Source organism: Triturus cristatus, chromosome 12 (assembly GCF_964204655.1).
Source record: "Triturus cristatus chromosome 12, aTriCri1.1, whole genome shotgun sequence".
Classification (NCBI taxonomy): domain Eukaryota; kingdom Metazoa; phylum Chordata; class Amphibia; order Caudata; family Salamandridae; genus Triturus; species Triturus cristatus.
This window is the reverse complement of record NC_140595.1, coordinates 216586050-216604028: the sequence shown is the minus strand read 5'-3', so window position 1 is coordinate 216604028 and position 17979 is coordinate 216586050. Positions and strand designations below refer to the sequence as shown.

At 47.6% G+C, this 17979-nt stretch overlaps 2 non-coding genes across 2 annotated transcripts; both read left to right on the top strand.

Moving 5' to 3' along the window:
• Positions 1–12795: 12795 nt before the first annotated feature.
• Positions 12796–12910, top strand: LOC146773118 (U5 spliceosomal RNA). The gene has a single exon (XR_014973772.1). It is a non-coding gene; the product is annotated as a U5 spliceosomal RNA (small nuclear RNA).
• Positions 12911–13795: 885 nt separating this feature from the next.
• On the top strand, positions 13796–13910 carry LOC146773117 (U5 spliceosomal RNA). Its single transcript, XR_014974826.1, has one exon. It is a non-coding gene; the product is annotated as a U5 spliceosomal RNA (small nuclear RNA).
• Positions 13911–17979: the final 4069 nt, after the last annotated feature.

Genomic DNA, 17979 nt, shown 5'->3' with positions numbered 1-17979 from the left:
CCATCATAACAGTACAATATTTGCACGTCTACGAGTGTTTTGTGAGAAGTAACAAATATTGCTACCCGAGGTTGGGAGTGACAATTAAATCGTGTGAGACTCTAATGGCAAATAGAGCATCAAAATGCCTAAGGACTAAAGGGCTGCTTGCAGTTATAGGAAACCTAAGCAGTCACTGAAGGAAGCGTCTGAGGAGCAGTACATTTTGTTTAACAATTTGAGTACAAAGGTCAAGAAGGTGAGCATACATGAGCTGTGGCAGGTCAAGCGCTGAATTTGTGTTGACCTGCATTTAAGTTCAAGATGAGGTCAGGGATTTTCAATGTCATAAGGTTTGTACAGACTCCCACAGGCCAGTACAATGTTTTTTTTTTTGTTTTTTTTTTTTGAAAGACCTTTATTGAGCAAAGTAACCGTTACACTGCGTCTCGCCAACAACCCGGAGGCAGGCCGCTATATCAGCAAGTTTATCCAGTGAAGGCGCACCATGGCAGAAGTCATAAGAAATATCAACATCGTTACATACAGGGATATACACACCAATGCCATTAATGAGCGGTATCATGACGTAGTCAGTGAAGAGTAGAAGGTCTTGCATTTGTGGGCTACGTGGACTAAAAACAAATCCTAGGCGCCCAGTCCCGTCCAATCGCTCCAGCGAGTTCTGGGACCACTGCCCATGTAAAAGGCAATGTATAGAAAGATCATCCACAGCCACCTTTTCTCCCAACCCCCCCGCAACAATCGGAGGGAAACAGAAAACTTACGGTGCAGAACTAATGCATTAAACCAACAAACGTGGCAGCTTGCTCATACGGGGGCTAACGTACTAGAACCCGTCCGTCCTGGAGGGACGGCCACGAGTATCATCGGGGGCTGCAGGAGGAGCCCAGGACAGCAGCCATAGGGCAGGGGGGGGGGGGACGCAGCGGGACAAAGCAGCAGGTCTCCCGATCGGGGAGGGGAGGCAACACGACAAATCCAACAGGCATGCAACAGGCACGGGGACCGGCAAATGCGACGCACTCCGCTACCCCCAGGCGCTCCCGCCAAGCAGGCATCCATCCACACATCACGAGGCCAGTACAATGTTTGTTTATAGACTTGGAAACCACATTTTTTGCTTATAGTGTCTATTGTATACTAACCGTTTATGATTTATTTTGGTGCCTGCAAACCAAACTTATTTGATGTACTTATTCAGAGGCAATGCATTCAAATCACCAGCATGCTGTGCGTAGCAGATCTATCAATGTGGAGCCTTGACTATCTGTTTATGACGAGTTTCAGACAAAGACACATCATGTAGGGGCATATTTATAATAACTGACGCATCCCTGCATATCAGCAGGGATGCGCCAGTTATTGTGCGCCACACCTCCGTCACCATGGATGCGCCGCATTTATAATGCGGCGCACCATGGGGCAAAAACGGCACAGATGCATCACGCATCTGTGCCGTAAAAGTGACGCATTGCTGGAGTTGCGTCGCATACGCGACGCAGCTCCAGCAATGCTCTGGGGGGCCCTATCTTCACAATGCTGCGTCAATCCTTACGCCTGCTTTAAGCAGGCGCAGGGTTTTGACGCAGCATGGGCCTAAAAGTGACTGAGTGAAATCTTGTAGATTTCACTCAGCCACTTTTAGGAGGCGTTCCTGCGCCGGAACACCCCCCCCTGCCCTGGAACGCCTACATGTGGCGCAGGGCTTTACAACGTGACGCATCTCCCAGATGCGTCACGTTGTAAATACCCCGCACCATGGCGCAGCATTTGCGCCGCTGCTGCGTCACAAAAGTGACGCAACGGCGGCGTAAATGAGGCGCAAGTCAAACATAAATCTGCCCCGTAGTGTGCAACTCTCAAGGTTACCTGCATCTATTAGACCAATGAGATGCCTGACCTCTAGAAGTCCCTGATCTCTTAGCACCTATATTTAATCGGCCAAGGGATTATTTGCTCCACACCGGCCACTCACACCTGATTAATGTCCTGGTCTAGGCCTTATCTCATTTTAAAAACAGACACCGATGAGTCCAATGGGATTTTTCAAGCTCTTCCCCCTTACTTTAACAGACCCCGTGGAAGTCCAAAGGATCAATGCTGTTCTTTATGGTCCTGAACATCTAAAACGGGCCATTGTAAGGTTTTAAAAGACAAAAAAGGCATCTTCTTTCACCACTACTGAGAAAGTGCCCACCTTAACCAGTGGGTTTAACATTGTGATGAAATTCCTAGAAGAAAATATTGCCTGTCTCCAACAGAACACTTCAGGGCCCCCGCCATTCTAAAATGAAAATTATGCTTACACACAAAGAAGACACACCACCCTCAAGTCTGAGTTGGATGTCTCATTCTTTCCCACTCACCCCTTAACTCAGTGAGCGTGCTTAATTTGCCAAGCCTTGGTTTCTCTCACTATACTGAAAACATTTGTGTCCAAGTTGAGAAACCTCTGAAATCAGCAAACTTCTATCGGGACAGGTTTGATTTTTGTTAAGTTTTATCACCCTCTCTTCAACTCACTTTGCTGGCCTCAAAGCAAGCCTTCACCTCCCTAACCTAAACAAAAACACTATACTACCCAACTCTATAATGTTGGAGGGGTCTGAATTTGCTTGAAATTGTTGCCCCAAAGCCAAAAATAAATAATCCAAGGTGCTTTGAGTCAGGTCTTCACCTGCCAGTGACAGGACTTTAGATCTCCTACTCCATCACTGGCACCAAGCTTGCCCAGACAATGGCTCTACCGTCCCAAATATCAAGTAATCCATCCACTGGGCCAGATTCTGCTTCTTCCACTGTCGGTCTCCATGAAGATGCAGCTTTGTATGTACATCTCAATAGTTATCGCCTGAATGAAATTATAACTAATTTGGCATGAAGTTAGAACTTGATCCAGAAAGAGCGCTTTTGTGATTTGGAATAAATCTGTTCAGTAGATTGAGTAATTAAGGTTAAAAACAATTTGTATAGCAAGATGGTGGGTTCGATTGTGTCCAGGGGTTTTGCAAATTCAAAATTGGAGCCATCTGATTACTTAAGGGCTATCATGCTTCCGCAAATCCATTGTTCTGATTGACCTTCCGCAACATGAAAATAAATGTAACGGCTGCCATTTCAGGACAAAGGGACTCAGCACCGGTGTCCTGAAAATTGAAACAAAATAAAGTATAAGGGGGAAGGGAAGGGGTAACGTGACTCCCTGGACCATAGGGGGGGGGGGGAATGTTTTGAAGAGTCGACTGGGAGGAGGGTTACATCAGTCTTTGCGCCAACTCCATGCATGTGCGACAAAGGCCATGCACAGCACATGGGGAGTTGGCTACCCACGGGCGTTGGCCACCGGGGCTGGACAAAGGCCAGGCCCTGTAGCCAGGCCGGTGGGGTGTTGGGTTTCCCACAGTGGTTGGACTTGCAGCCAACCGGCGTGGGGTTGGTTTTACATACTGTCATAAAATATTAATTTGTTAAAAAAAAAAACTCACTGAAAAACCAATGGTTAAAATAATGTTATATGTTAATTGTATCTTACTTTGCATAAAAAAAAATCTTATAAATTCACAGAAAAAAAACAAAGGTTAAAGGGACATTATAGTTTGGTGCAAAGGTCAGTTAAAACTTACTATTTTAAAATAAAATAAAAAACTGAAATTCAGCAGTTCTAGTTAGCACAATTAACTATAACTCATTCAGCAAAGTAACTATAACTTGCGCCACTGTCATGAAATGCTAAATATTTCTCATATTACATCACTCATCACATGTTCTATGACATCATTGATATCGCTCGAACATTTGAAATGACACCCTTCATAACAAGCATTAAAAATGCAACAGGTCTCGCCTTTGATTAGGTTAAAGCCATTTGCTTTGCTAATGGTATTGTATAGCAAAGCTAATGGCTTTCGTCTCATCTTTTGTGTTGCAATTTGTATTTATGTAACTAAAAAAAAACGACACATGGATAATTACTGGAACCCTGAAATAAATCTGCATTAAATGCTACCATTTCATTAAAAAGTTTATTACAAGGGTTCCAGTGTAGTCTTGTGCTGTTTAATTTGATATCTATTAGACCAGAACCTATTTTGAAAGGCAAACCAAGAGTAGTTTTGAGAGGTAGTTCAAGTGCGATTTATATCATCGTCACTATATATTGTATTTGTAATCGTTTCAGAAACGAGATCATATGACAACTTGTCTGCCATTATATAATACATTATTGAAGCTCTTGCAGGACCTTGTCCTATGGGCTGGTATATCCGAATCTGCTCATTCAATTCATATTCTTGTGCTCAGAGATTTCTGTTGTCATAGTAAAACTATTCCACGCTTGTAGGCTTTGACATTATTAAAACCTGAGATTCGGGATTATTCCAACCTTCCTTTAGATCGATGTTTATAAAAGCCTGAAACAATTTATTTGATACTTTATCATTAAAATCCCCTACTATAACGGCCCATTATAGATATATAAGAAGCAGTTCTTGGGGGGAGGAGCCTAGTGCGTGATCAAGATGGCCGCGTGAGCTCAGAGCTCCCGAGACCCTCGCTCCCTCCGGCAAATATCCTGTGCAGCATCCTGTTTTTAACACCCGGAATATTGGAGGCGAGCCGTTGCTGAGGTGATCGTCGCTGTCCGGACTGAAATCGCTCACCGGAGGCCGAAGTTGTGCTACATGGAAGTTTGCGGCCTACTCCCCGGAAGGTGCCCGGGGCTTGCGCTGGCACAGTGCCCGAGCACTAATTGAACAACAGCGGCCGTGTGAGGGGCGAGCCGTCGGGAGGACGGTGTCATCACTTTCGCTTTCGCTTTCGCTTTCCTGTCTTCATCGCGCCCTGGCCTGGGGGTGAGTCGCGCCGGTCACTTGTTGCATGGTCGTCTTCTCTGGATGGGCAAGGAGACTGTTTCCGCGGCAGATCACGATGTCGACCAAATCGGAAGCCGAAAAACAGAAGCCCAAGAATACCAGGCGGGGAGGATACCCCCAAACCAACAACATGGACCGCTATGCCCAGCAGAAGGGGTCACCGGGCGGATCGGGACGGACACTGGAAGCCTTGAAAGACGGCGTGCCCCCCGCCACGGAACTAACCTTGCAGGATATCATGGGGGCCATCGAGGGGATGCAGTCCTCTATCGGGCAGCAATTTGAGACCCTGGCACATAAAGTGGACACAATCTCGATTGACGTCAACTTGATTTGGGCAGACCTGGGGAAAACTAATGAGCGGGTTCAGTCCTTGGACCTTAAAACCTCTGGCCTCATGGGAGATGTCTCTGACCTGCAGCTGGAAGTCCGTACCTTGAGGACCGCAAATGACCACTTTGCCCGACGGCTGGAGGAATTTGAAGGCCGGGCACGGCGCAATAACGTGCGCATTATTGGGGTCCCGGAAAACTCGGAGGAACAGTCGGTGGACCTGTTCGTGGAGGACTTGGTGGTGAACCATCTGGCGCCCAAAGGCCTCAGTAAGTTCTTTACTGTTGAACGGGCCCACAGAGTCCCTGGTGGGAGGCCCAAGGTGGGGGCCCCTCCAAGACCGATTGTCGCCAGGATCTTTAATTTAAGGGACCGCGACGCCATTCTACAAGCATCACGAGTGTCCGGCCCGATGACTTTTCAGAACACCACAGTGAGTTTTTATCCGGACTTTACCCAGATGGTGCAGAAGCAACGGCAAAGCTTCCTGGCGGTTAAGAGAAGGCTAAGAGAGAGGGGACTGAAGTACGCCATGCTCTTCCCGGCTAGGTTGCGTGTGGTATATGAAGAGCGGACTTTCTTTTTTGAATCTCCGGACATGGTCGGAGACTGGCTGGACACATTGCCCCAACGACGGACTAGCGGGGAACATGCCGGTGGAACAGAAGGTGGCCGTGATGAACAATGAGCGAGGAATCGGGTGCTAGATTACTTTGACTTTGTTCAGGACAGTGACTCACAGTCTTCGGTTCCTCCGGGAGGGTGGTAGCCCGGGGGGTGGCGGGGGTAGGAAGGGAGCTTTTTCCTCCTCTGGGGTTCTTTTTGTAGATTAGTCTTTGAATGGGGCGACAGGCACACTGCAAGTTGGGGGGGCTTTTTGAGCTTACGCAGGGGTGCAGGGTGGGGGGTGGAATGGGGTTGTTGAAGTGGTTGTTGTTGTTTTTTGTTTTGCAAGGCGTAGTGATGCAAGCTTCTGTTGCTCGAGTGCGGTTCTACGGGGGGGGGTGGAGGTCTCCTTATATTTCGGGATGGGGGTAGGGGCTTAAAGATACTCAGTTGGAATGTTAACGGCTTAGGGGATCGTATTAAGCGAGGGATTGTCCTGCAATTTCTGAAGCGATGCTCCCCTGATATAGTTTTATTGCAAGAGACGCACTTGATAGGTAACACGTGCTACGCACTCAACAATAAGGGCTACAAATTTGTCGCACACTCAGGGTTTTCCTCGGGCTCTAGAGGGGCTGGAATACTTGTCAGGGCCTCGCTGCCGTTTGAGGTTGACTCCACTACTGTTGATGATAGGGGACGATTTGCGGCTGTGGCGGGGAGGTGGGAGGGCAGGACGCTGGTCCTGGTGTCGGTTTATGTCCCTCCTGCGCTGCAGCCCTCCACCTTTGCGGACCTGGGGAGGGCTCTGTTGGATCTCCCAGAGGGAATGTTGGTGGTTGGTGGTGACTTTAATGCGGTTGGCTCCGGATTGCTTGACAGACACCCGCCAAGAAGCTCTGGGGGGGCGCAGAAATGGCTTCCAGACTTTGTTGATACCCTTGGTCTGGTTGATTGTTGGAGGCTGCTGCATCCCACACAGCGGCAGTACACTTTCCACTCCGGGGCGCATGGCAGTCTCTCTAGAATTGATTATGTGCTTACCTTGGCCGCACACGCCTCCTTTGTGTCCGAGGCTAGGCACATGGCTAGGGGTATCTCTGACCATTCGCCGGTGTGGATCTGTATGGATGTTGGTAGAGGAGTGGGGGGCAGGGTGGCTCCGATTAACCCCTGGTATCTCCGTGACCCTAAGACTCGTAGTGCGGTGCTGAAGGCGGTCGATCGCTTTTTCCAGGAAAATCTAGGCTCGGTCACGTCTGCGGTGTCTTTGTGGGAAGCGTTTAAAACTGTGCTGAGAGGAGAGGCCCTCTCCTTGATAGCGGCAGCCAAACTTCGGCGGGATGCGGAGGTCGCTCAGATCGAGGCGGAGATGGCGGCTCTAGAGTTGGTTTTGGAGGACGAGGTCACGGCAGCAGCGCTGCATAAATTGAGCCTTAAGCAGTCGGAGTATAAGGCCCTGGTGACGGATGCGGCCAAAGCCCTGAGTAGGGAGCAGCAGGGGCGGCTGTACGACATCGGGGACAAGGCCGGGAAATTAATAGCGTGGCTGGATAAAAAGGAGCGGGTCAATCGTGTGGTGCCGGATCTAGTAACAGAGGGTGGCGTTATTGTCACTGAGCCGGATGGCATAGTCCAGTGCTTCGCAGATTATTTCCGCACGGTCTATACCTCTGTGTCGGACAGGCCGGTGGAGGACTCGTGTGAACTTCTGCGCGATCTTGCTCTGCCTTGCCTCTCTGACATAGACAGGGAAGATCTAGATGGTGACATCACAGCTGACGAAGTCGCGGGTGCTATCCGTTCACTGCGCCCGGGCAAGGCCTCGGGCAAGAATGGCCTACCAATTGAGTTCTATAAACTCCGGCCAGACAAGATCGCTCCACATCTGCGAGCTATGTTTGTAGAGGCGCGGGAGACGGGATGCCTTTCATTCGACCAACGCCTGGCGACAATTGTGGTCATACACAAAGATGGCAAGCCCAGGAATAAGTGCAGCTCATATAGGCCGATCTCGCTACTTAATGCCGAGACGAAAATCCTCGCTAAAATACTGGCCAACCGTTTGATTAGGGTGATCGGGGACCTGATCCACCCGGACCAATCTGGTTTTATCCCACACCGTAACACCGCGTTGAACCTTAGGCGCATCCACGGTGTGCTCGCAAGGACGGGGACGCTGCGGGAGCCGACCATTGTGGCAGCACTTGACGCCACGATGGCTTTCGACACGGTAGAGTGGGCATATCTGTGGGCCGCACTTGCAAAATTCGGCTTTGGACCTGGCTTTGTTGGTTGGGTGAGACTGCTGTATGAAGGACCCCTGGCTAAAGTCGCGGTCAATGGTAGGGCGTCCCGTCCGTTCGAGCTGGGGAGGGGCACCAGGCAGGGTTGTCCCCTGTCGCCGTTGTTGTTTGCTCTCGCTCTTGAACCGCTGGCGGCCTGGATACGATGGCATCCGGATATAAGGGGGATCCGATGGTCACCAGATCATGAGGACCGCATTTCTCTTTATGCCGACGACATTTTGCTATACCTCACTTCACCCAGGAAGTCTCTCATAGTTGTCTGTGACATTTTGACTTCTTTTGGTAGGAACTGGGGTCTCACCATTAACTGGGGGAAGTCGTACCTGTATGCCCTGAGTGGAGACGTCCCTGTTCCCCCGCGGAATTGCTCGATCCAGATCGCCCGGGAGGGTTTTTTGTATCTGGGGATCTATATCTCCTCCGATCCAACTGTTCGATATGAGAGAAACCTGCTCCCTCCGTTGACGCGCCTGCGGCGGGATGTGGCGGGTTGGCGGCGGCTGCCGCTTTCCCTCCTTGGCCGTGCCGCGCTGTTCAAAATGATGTCTCTTCCCCGTTTTCTCTATGCCCTGCAGAATACCCTGGAGCTGGTCCCGGCCAGCTATTTTTGTGAGGTTGAGAGCCTCCAGCGCTTGTTGCTGTGGGATGGCCGTCCGCGTATAGCTATTGCAAAGCTGACCGTTCCGTGGTACGATGGGGGTATCGCGCTTCCTGACATCAGAAGATACTATTGGGCCTCTCAGTTGAGTGCGATCAACCACGGAGTCTACGGTCCGGCGCTGAGCCCCGGCTTCGCTATGGACCGGTGGTTGCTGCGCGGGGGTAATTACTTTAGAGCACTCTACTCCAGGTCAACGGATGGGTCCCTCACGGGGCCAACCAAGGTGGCTTGTGCACGTGTGGAAGGCGGTTACGAACTCGCTGGGTTGGAAGGATAGGCTCACCCTCGCCACTCCGCTGTTTGACTCCGATATGTTGGGGAAACTTTGGCACACGAAGGGATTCGAGAAATGGGATCTGATCGGGATGTCAAGGGTGGGGGACCTGCTGGCTAAGGGGCGAGTTAAATCATTTGACGAGCTACGGATTGAGTACGCTCTGGAGGGTACGGAATATTTCCGGTATGCACAGGTACGCCATGCTCTGCGGTCCGTCCTCGTCGAGGGGGAGAAGGTGCCTGAGTCCTCTCCCTTGGAAGATCGGATCCTGGATGGCCATATGCCGGAGAGTACAATCTCCTTAATTTATAAGAAGCTCGTTAATGTCCGGACTGACCTCCTCCTAGGGGTGCGTGATCAGTGGACTGGGGACGGCCTTGAACTGGATGATGAGGACTGGCAGTACGCCATCTCCTCTCCTAAGGAGGTCGCGATCCCCGCACGACTAAGGCTGGTCCAGCTTAAGATACTTCATAGAGTCTATGTCACAGGGCCCGACTGATTCATATGGGTTTCTCCGAGGATGGCTTATGTAAGAGGGGCTGTGGGATGGTGGGCACCTTTCTACATATCATATGGGAATGTGGTGTGATCGCGGAGTTCTGGAAGCAAATTCATGTCGTCATGCAGGAGGTCACGGGTATTGCACTGCTGCCAGAGGCACGGCGCTGTCTTTTGAATGTCTGGGGTCCTACTGACTATGACGCGGCGCAGACTCAATGGGTGACCCTAGGAAATATGGTGGCGAAGCGTGACATTGCGCGGCTGTGGGGCTCTCAGAGACCTCCCGCTATGGATGCATGGATGGATAATATGGACTGGAGCATGTTTAGGGAGAAAACGGTGTATAGTGCCCGGGGGCGGCCTAAGAAATGGCACAAGATATGGGGACGATGGAACCAGTATAGGGGTGATATATGTCTGCCCCCGGCCACTGAACCGTTAGAGGAGCAGCTTTCCCCCTAGCTTCACTTCCAACTTGGGATTTTCATGATGACTATATGCTAGAATGTTAGCGCCTCTGCTTCTCCCTCATCCACCCAACCGGTGGCTTTGTTCTGATTTTGGGAATGGGGCCGCGCCCCCATTGGAACTGACACGAGTTTATTGTGTATACTGCCTTGCTGTGTTATTTATTTCAGGTTGTTTAAAAAACGGAACCTTTGTTTTTTTTTCCTGTACCAGAGCTATGGACGCTTCCATGTGTTGCACTTAATTGGCTGCCGAACCTCCGGGATGTCGGCTGAATAGCTGTGTTCCAGATTGATATAAATAAAGGTTTTTAAAAAAAAAAAAAGAAGCAGTTCTTCGGCAGGCGAGTTTCGGGGTGATGCGTTTATCTGTGCTTAAAAAAATGCTTATTACATGGTACATAGTATTTGGTTGGCTTAAATCATTTAACTGTTAAAGCTACACACGTTTTTTGTGGTTTCAAAGCTGCAAATTGTGCAGCAGATGGTGGATTATGTGGCAAATCTTTAATTATGTAAAAAACGCCGCTGCTGAACAACCACTTGATTCCAGTGACCCTAGCTATAGTTTGTAGTGTCCTTGTACATCATGTTGTCTTTGTCAAGTATGTCCAGACGCTGGAATATTTTATTATGACAAATCAGTTACTTTGTATTTTACGTAGGTACAAAATTATTTGCTATGTACACCACTTGTGATTAAAGTGTTATGTTGTGTAGATAAATATCTAATCACTGTTAAATTATTACTTCACAACTGTGTCTCTTAGTTTTGTTGTATTTATCAGCAGATATCAATCGAGGTGAATTTTAACGTCTCCAATGGTGGTTAAACATTTACTTAGGCTGTGATATTCTCTGTTCTGTACACGTTCACATTTTTACGCACTGAATTGGCCTACAGGATTAACTACCGTTGGCAGAATTCACAAACGAAAAAACTAAACATATAGGCAGACATTTACATCTCCCTGTGAATGCACTTTTACGTTTAATTTTTCCAGTTCCTCTACAGACATTATAGATTTCTTAACATTGCGAAGGGGTTACACAACACCTGCACCTCACACCTAGTGAGGTAGGGGGCATCCCAACGGAAAACCGGGTACAAGGAAATGAACGACTGAAATAATATCGAGGGCTAAGCTGTTTCCCTGCAGGCCAGGAGGCACACCCTAGACTTCCTCCTTCTGCAGCAGATGTACCTCATGAGCATGAAGCACGGCTCATAGGCGATGAGTACACAAGAGTGTGTCCTGCCGGTTTTTCCTGTGCTCTAGAACAGTCACCATATTGCTCCAGAAACTATTTCCCTTACCTCAACAGTTTAATCAGATCCACTAGGCAAATTTATGATGGCTGTGGTCTTCTGGAGGATTGCCCATTGACTATGATCAATCTGTATATTCTCACAGGATTGCAGAAGAGCTCTTAAAAAGATATCCAACATACTGCCCTACTCTCAGCCAGGTATGGTAATTATCAGTGGCAACTTCACTTCGATCTTGAACTCCAACCTATATGTACATAGTACAAAAAACATATGTAGAAAGTCCCCTTTGCCTAAATGGGCCATCTCACAAGGCTTAACTGACACATGGTGTAAATGGCACGGGGCATCGCAGCTGTATACATACTATTTTGATACCCATCTTCTCCTGTTGATTATATAGTTGTGTCTTCAATAGATGACACTGTTTCAACAGTGCAAATTGTTCAGCGGGGCTCTCGGACCACTCAATAACTTAGATATTACTTAGAGAACAGATTGGGGTGCAGAAGGCAGTGTGGAGACTTGCCACTTGTAAGGCGCAGGATGAGCACTTAGCAGGCTTACTCAGGAATGACCTGCCCAATAATTGGAGTTGAATGCAAGTGCATCTTCTACTCAAATGACCCCGTAGAAAACCTTTAAAACTGTGATTAGGGAGTGGGCCGTGCCCACTGCAAAGGCAGAGAGACGGAAGGATGAACTGAACTGGAACAGCTAGAAAACCAACAAGCACTGGCATAGCCAATAGCTCTCGCCTTTGGGACCTTATAAGTATTTAGTTATGCAGCACAATATCCTTGGTGCAACGGCATCAACTGTTGCATGGCTAAACACTTATAAGGTCCCAAAGGCGAGACCTATTGGCTATGCCAATGCTTGTTAAAGGTGGTACCAAGACTCATGCTGTGCTTTTCATAGGGCTTGCCCGTTATTTGTGCCCGTTAGAGGTGCCCTGAGAGGTCGCCAATCCTGAGTCAGCTTCCTCTCAGGTAGACTTGAAGGGGCACGTCAGACTTGTTTCATGTGTCTCCAGCCTAGACAGATATATCCTTCTATATTCAGGTTTAATGAAAGTACGTGTGAAAAAGGCACATACGGTGCATGGCTATGTGTAGAGCACAGTGGTGGCTCTGAGCATATCGATTGGAGGGATGGTGGTGAAAGCGTAAAATGGCTAGGGGACAAAAGGCCTACAGTGCCACTTAACTAAAAGCCTGATTAACATTTCCTGTTCCCCTTCCCCAGCAGCCCCGACAACTCCTAATGAGCTGAGGTGAGTACAAAAGAAATTTGCATATTCCCAGACATACACATGTGAACAGTCCACTTTTTTGTACCTTGAGCAGAGAGTCTGAAATGTTGGCCTGTTTTGCCCACCGGCCTGGTTCTCGCCCTCTTTCTTAGAGCCTGAAAATACCTTTCAGGTCCTCACCCTCGCAATGACAGGGTCTTTGATGTGGCGCCACTTACCCTAGAGAGCTATATTGTCACTTACTCTGGTTTCTCTTCAAAACGAAAAAATCTTTCGCCTTTTACTAAAGATTTCCGTGGAGAGGAACATTTAGGAGTTTATTAAATTTTTTTAAGCCTTGCCACAGGTGAGGCTGTTTATCATTTGTTTAAAAGAAAAGCATTAGAAGTTGGGGAATATCCAGCAATTGTCTGCTGCTTTTTGGGGGGAAATGAGTTTGGTGTTTTATTCCTGAGCTCTCTGCTTGCTCATTTGCATAAACAGAGTGCAGGAGAGGTGCCTCATGGGAAAGAGCTTGTGCAGTGCATGAGATTGCTTTTCTTGACTGACTTGAAACATCACGATCACAGGCAGTATATTTTCTTATCTCCCAACGTTCCTGCTGCCAGAGCCCAGAGGTCACCCTCCTTTTTAAAGGTGGGACCAAGACTCATGCTGTGCTTTTCATAGGGCTTGCCCGTTATTTGTGCCCGTTCGAGGTGCCCTGAGAGGTCGCCAATCCTGAGTCAGCTTCCTCTCAGGTAGACTTGAAGGGGCACGTCAGACTTGTTTCATGTGTCTCCAGCCTAGACAGATATATCCTTCTATATTCAGGTTTAATGAAAGTACGTGTGAAAAAGGCACATACGGTGCATGGCTATGTGTAGAGCACAGTGGTGGCTCTGAGCATATCGATTGGAGGGATGGTGGTGAAAGCGTAAAATGGCTAGGGGACAAAAGGCCTACAGTGCCACTTAACTATCCTGATTCACATTTCCTGTTCCCCTTCCCCAGCAGCCCCAACAACTCCTAATGAGCTGAGGTGGGTACAAAAGAAATTTGCATATTCCCAGACATACACATGTCCACAGTCCACCTTTTTGGACCTTGAGCAGAGACTCTGAAATGTTAGCCTGTTTTGCCCACCGGCCTGGTTCTCGCCCTCTTTCTTAGAGCCTGAAAATACCTTTCAGGTCCTCACCCTCGCAATGACAGGGTCTTTGATGTGGCGCCACTTACCCTAGAGAGCTATATTGTCACTTATTCTAGTTTCTCTTCAAAACGATAAAATCTTTCGTCTTTTACTAAAGATTTCTGTGGAGAGGAACATTTAAGAGTTTATTCAATTTTTTTAAGCCTTGCCACAGGTGAGGCTGTTTATCATTTGTTTAAAAGAAAAGCATTAGAAGTTGGGGAATATCCATCAATTGTCTGCTGCTTTTTTGGGGGACATGAGTTTGGTGTTTTATTCCTGAGCTCTCTGCTTGCTCATTTGCATAAACAGAGTGCAGGAGAGGTGCCTCATGGGAAAGAGCTTGTGCAGTGCATGAGATTGCTTTTCTTGACTGACTTGAAACTTCACGATTGCAGGCAGTATATTTTCTTATCTCCCAACGTTCCTGCTGCCAGAGCCCAGAGGTCACCCTCCTTTTTAGGTCTCGCAAGCCAAAGGCTCGAAGAGACATTTATATGTGGGATTTTCAAAGTGCTACCCACAGTCTTTTGGCTGGCCTAAACCTTGAGTGCACGATCACATGCACGTGCACAGCTGCTCCTCTGCTCATTGCATTCCCCCCTCCCTTCTCACCCAGCCCTTTGATGCTCTGCTCGATTACTTTCACTTTTGCCGCTTTGATGTTTGATCGCAAACGCGATCACTTCCGCTTGTTTTTTTTTCCAACAGCACATCTTTTGTCATGCGAAGTAAGCAACCATTTTACCTCTCATAAACGTGTCCGGCCAGCAACAACGATAGAGAGCACTTAAAAAACACACCCTTGGGTCAGGGGACACACGTCACACTCCCCCCACACCAGCACAGCGCGTGGGACACGGAATGCCACTGCTGCTGAAAGCAATGAAAGCGAAGCGACTTGCTGTAACACGCTATGCCAAGGCGCGAGGCCTACACAACCAGCAAAGACAGCCTTTCACTATTTGCACCCCACTTTTGTAAATACCTCTCAAATCCTTCCTTAAAAGGATGGATTAGAGCCGGATGGTGTTGCATAATCTGCAACAGGAACAATTAGAAGCATGCATGTTAATGCAGAGTACATCAATGGCATGCTTTGAAAGCGGGAAGAGTGGGTCATTTCTATAAAAAAAAAAAAATTAAAAAAAAAAAGTTCAATCGAAACATTTTATGAACCGATGAAAACAGGAATTAGCCGCCCGCCGCAAGCAGCAAGAACAGGTCTAAATCACACCACTCATAAATAGGGCAGAGTTCGCCTTTCTCCAGGTCTATAAAGATCAGTTAACAAGTTACTAAAACCAAGTAGGGCCATGAACACAGCGCTCATGGCGCATAGTAAGAAATCATGACAGCCGGCGGAATGGCTATATAAACACATTCTTCAATAGCTGTTAAAATAGCGCACACCAGGGAACTAACTCGGCCTGGAAAACGTTGAGGATTCCCCAAGACAACAATAGCTGCTACACCCTGGTACTTTACAGCATGAAATGCGCACAATGCTATTCGGAATGCCATTAAACACCACATCATTAGTTAGAATTAGAACACAATGTCCACTATGACACAACAGTTCATTCCACAGAAATAGAGGCTTCCTTCTTGCCCATCAAAGTTGTCTTAAAAACATAGTAATAGATTGACACTGCATCCCCCCTCCCCCAAACCCCCCACACCATCTGTGGCACAAACATTTAGAGAATAAATGGAGCACCTTCTCTTAAATGCAGCCATTTGCACTACTTACTGCTACTTAGATGGTTTCTAAAAATTCTATAAGATGGGGCATGCGGAGAGGCCTGCGAGTTCTGTGTGGTAGGGGCTTATGGGGAACTGGAGTCTCCACTATTGAAAGCCGATGGTGCCTCGTGCCACAAAGCAATACGTTAAAGTGATGAGATCAGTATGTTGTAGATGCCAGAAGCGGACATTGAAATGAGGGAGGCTGAGCGAGAAGAGAATTTCTAGCATGGACCGCTGGCACCAGGAAACATACCATTCCAAGTGCTCAATGCTGTGGCATTCCAGAATATGAAAAATAAAGGCGGTCACTCCCTACCCTGTTGGTACTGATGGACCCACAAGGGTAAGGGAGTTAGAATGTGCACCTATTACTATGGATCAAAACCAATGTTATTACAACTAAAAGAAAAAAAATGAAAAACCAAAACAATTGTACAATCCAAGCCAAACACCTGAAGCAATGACCAAAAAGTGAATTACCAAAAATGTGAAAACAAAGGAACACCAGGAATGAAACACGAGGACGAAAGATGCAATTTGTTGAGGGACATTGCTGGGTGGAATGGATAAGATGGTAGGTGTTCAGTCCATAAATCAAACAAGCTTATGTAGACTTAAGAAGCTTGAAAAAGAATACTGCAACGCTTTCATAGAAGCATGCATCCACAATGAGTAACGCAATGACACTGGACTGCAACGCTTTCAGAGAAGCATGCATCCACAATGAGTAACGCAATGACACTGGACTGCAACGCTTTCATAGAAGCATGCATCCACAATGAGTAACGCAATGACACTGGACTGCAACGCTTTCATAGAAGCATGCATCCACAATGAGTAACGCAATGACAATGAACTGCAACGCTTTCATAGGAGCATGCATCCCCAATGAGTAACGCAATGACACTGGATTTAAACTTAACTGATTTACCACTTACTCAGCTCCATCATAACAGTACAATATTTGCACGTCTACGAGTGTTTTGTGAGAAGTAACAAATATTGCTACCCGAGGTTGGGAGTGACAATTAAATCGTGTGAGACTCTAATGGCAAATAGAGCATCAAAATGCCTAAGGACTAAAGGGCTGCTTGCAGTTATAGGAAACCTAAGCAGTCACTGAAGGAAGCGTCTGAGGAGCAGTACATTTTGTTTAACAATTTGAGTACAAAGGTCAAGAAGGTGAGCATACATGAGCTGTGGCAGGTCAAGCTCTGAATTTGTGTTGACCTGCATTTAAGTTCAAGATGAGATCAGGGATTTTCAATGTCATAAGGTTTGTACAGACTCCCACAGGCCAGTACAATGTTTGTTTATAGACTTGGAAACCACATTTTTTGCTTATAGTGTCTATTGTATACTAACCGTTGATGATTAATTTTGGTGCCTGCAAACCAAACTTATTTGATGTACTTATTCAGAGGCAATGCATTCAAATCACCAGCATGCTGTGCGTAGCAGATCTATCAATGTGGAGCCTTGACTATCTGTTTATGACGAGTTTCAGACAAAGACACATCATGTAGGGGCATATTTATAATAACTGACGCATCCCTGCATATCAGCAGGGATGCGCCAGTTATTGTGCGCCACACCTCCGTCACCATGGATGCGCCGCATTTATAATGCGGCGCACCATGGGGCAAAAACGGCACAGATGCATCACGCATCTGTGCCGTAAAAGTGACGCATTGCTGGAGTTGCGTCGCATACGCGACGCAGCTCCAGCAATGCTCTGGGGGGCCCTATCTTCACAATGCTGCGCCAATCCTTACGCCTGCTTTAAGCAGGCGCAGGGTTTTGACGCAGCATGGGCCTAAAAGTGACTGAGTGAAATCTTGTAGATTTCACTCAGCCACTTTTAGGAGGCGTTCCTGCGCCGGAACACCCCCCCCTGCCCTGGAACGCCTACATGTGGCGCAGGGCTTTACAACGTGACGCATCTCCCAGATGCGTCACGTTGTAAATACCCCGCACCATGGCGCAGCATTTGCGCCGCTGCTGCGTCACAAAAGTGACGCAACGGCGGCGTAAATGAGGCGCAAGTCAAACATAAATCTGCCCCGTAGTGTGCAACTCTCAAGGTTACCTGCATCTATTAGACCAATGAGATGCCTGACCTCTAGAAGTCCCTGATCTCTGCACCTATATTTAATCGGCCAAGGGATTATTTGCTCCACACCGGCCACTCACACCTGATTAATGTCCTGGTCTAGGCCTGATCTCATTTTAAAAACAGACACCGATAAGTCCAATGGGATTTTTCAAGCTCTTCCCCCTTACTTTAACAGACCCCGTGGAAGTCCAAAGGATCAATGCTGTTCTTTATGGTCCTGAACATCTAAAACGGGCCATTGTAAGGTTTTAAAAGACAAAAAAGGCATCTTCTTTCACCACTACTGAGAAAGTGCCCACCTTAACCAGTGGGTTTAACATTGTGATGAAATTCCTAGAATAAAATATTGCCTGTCTCCAACAGAACACTTCAGGGCCCCCGCCATTC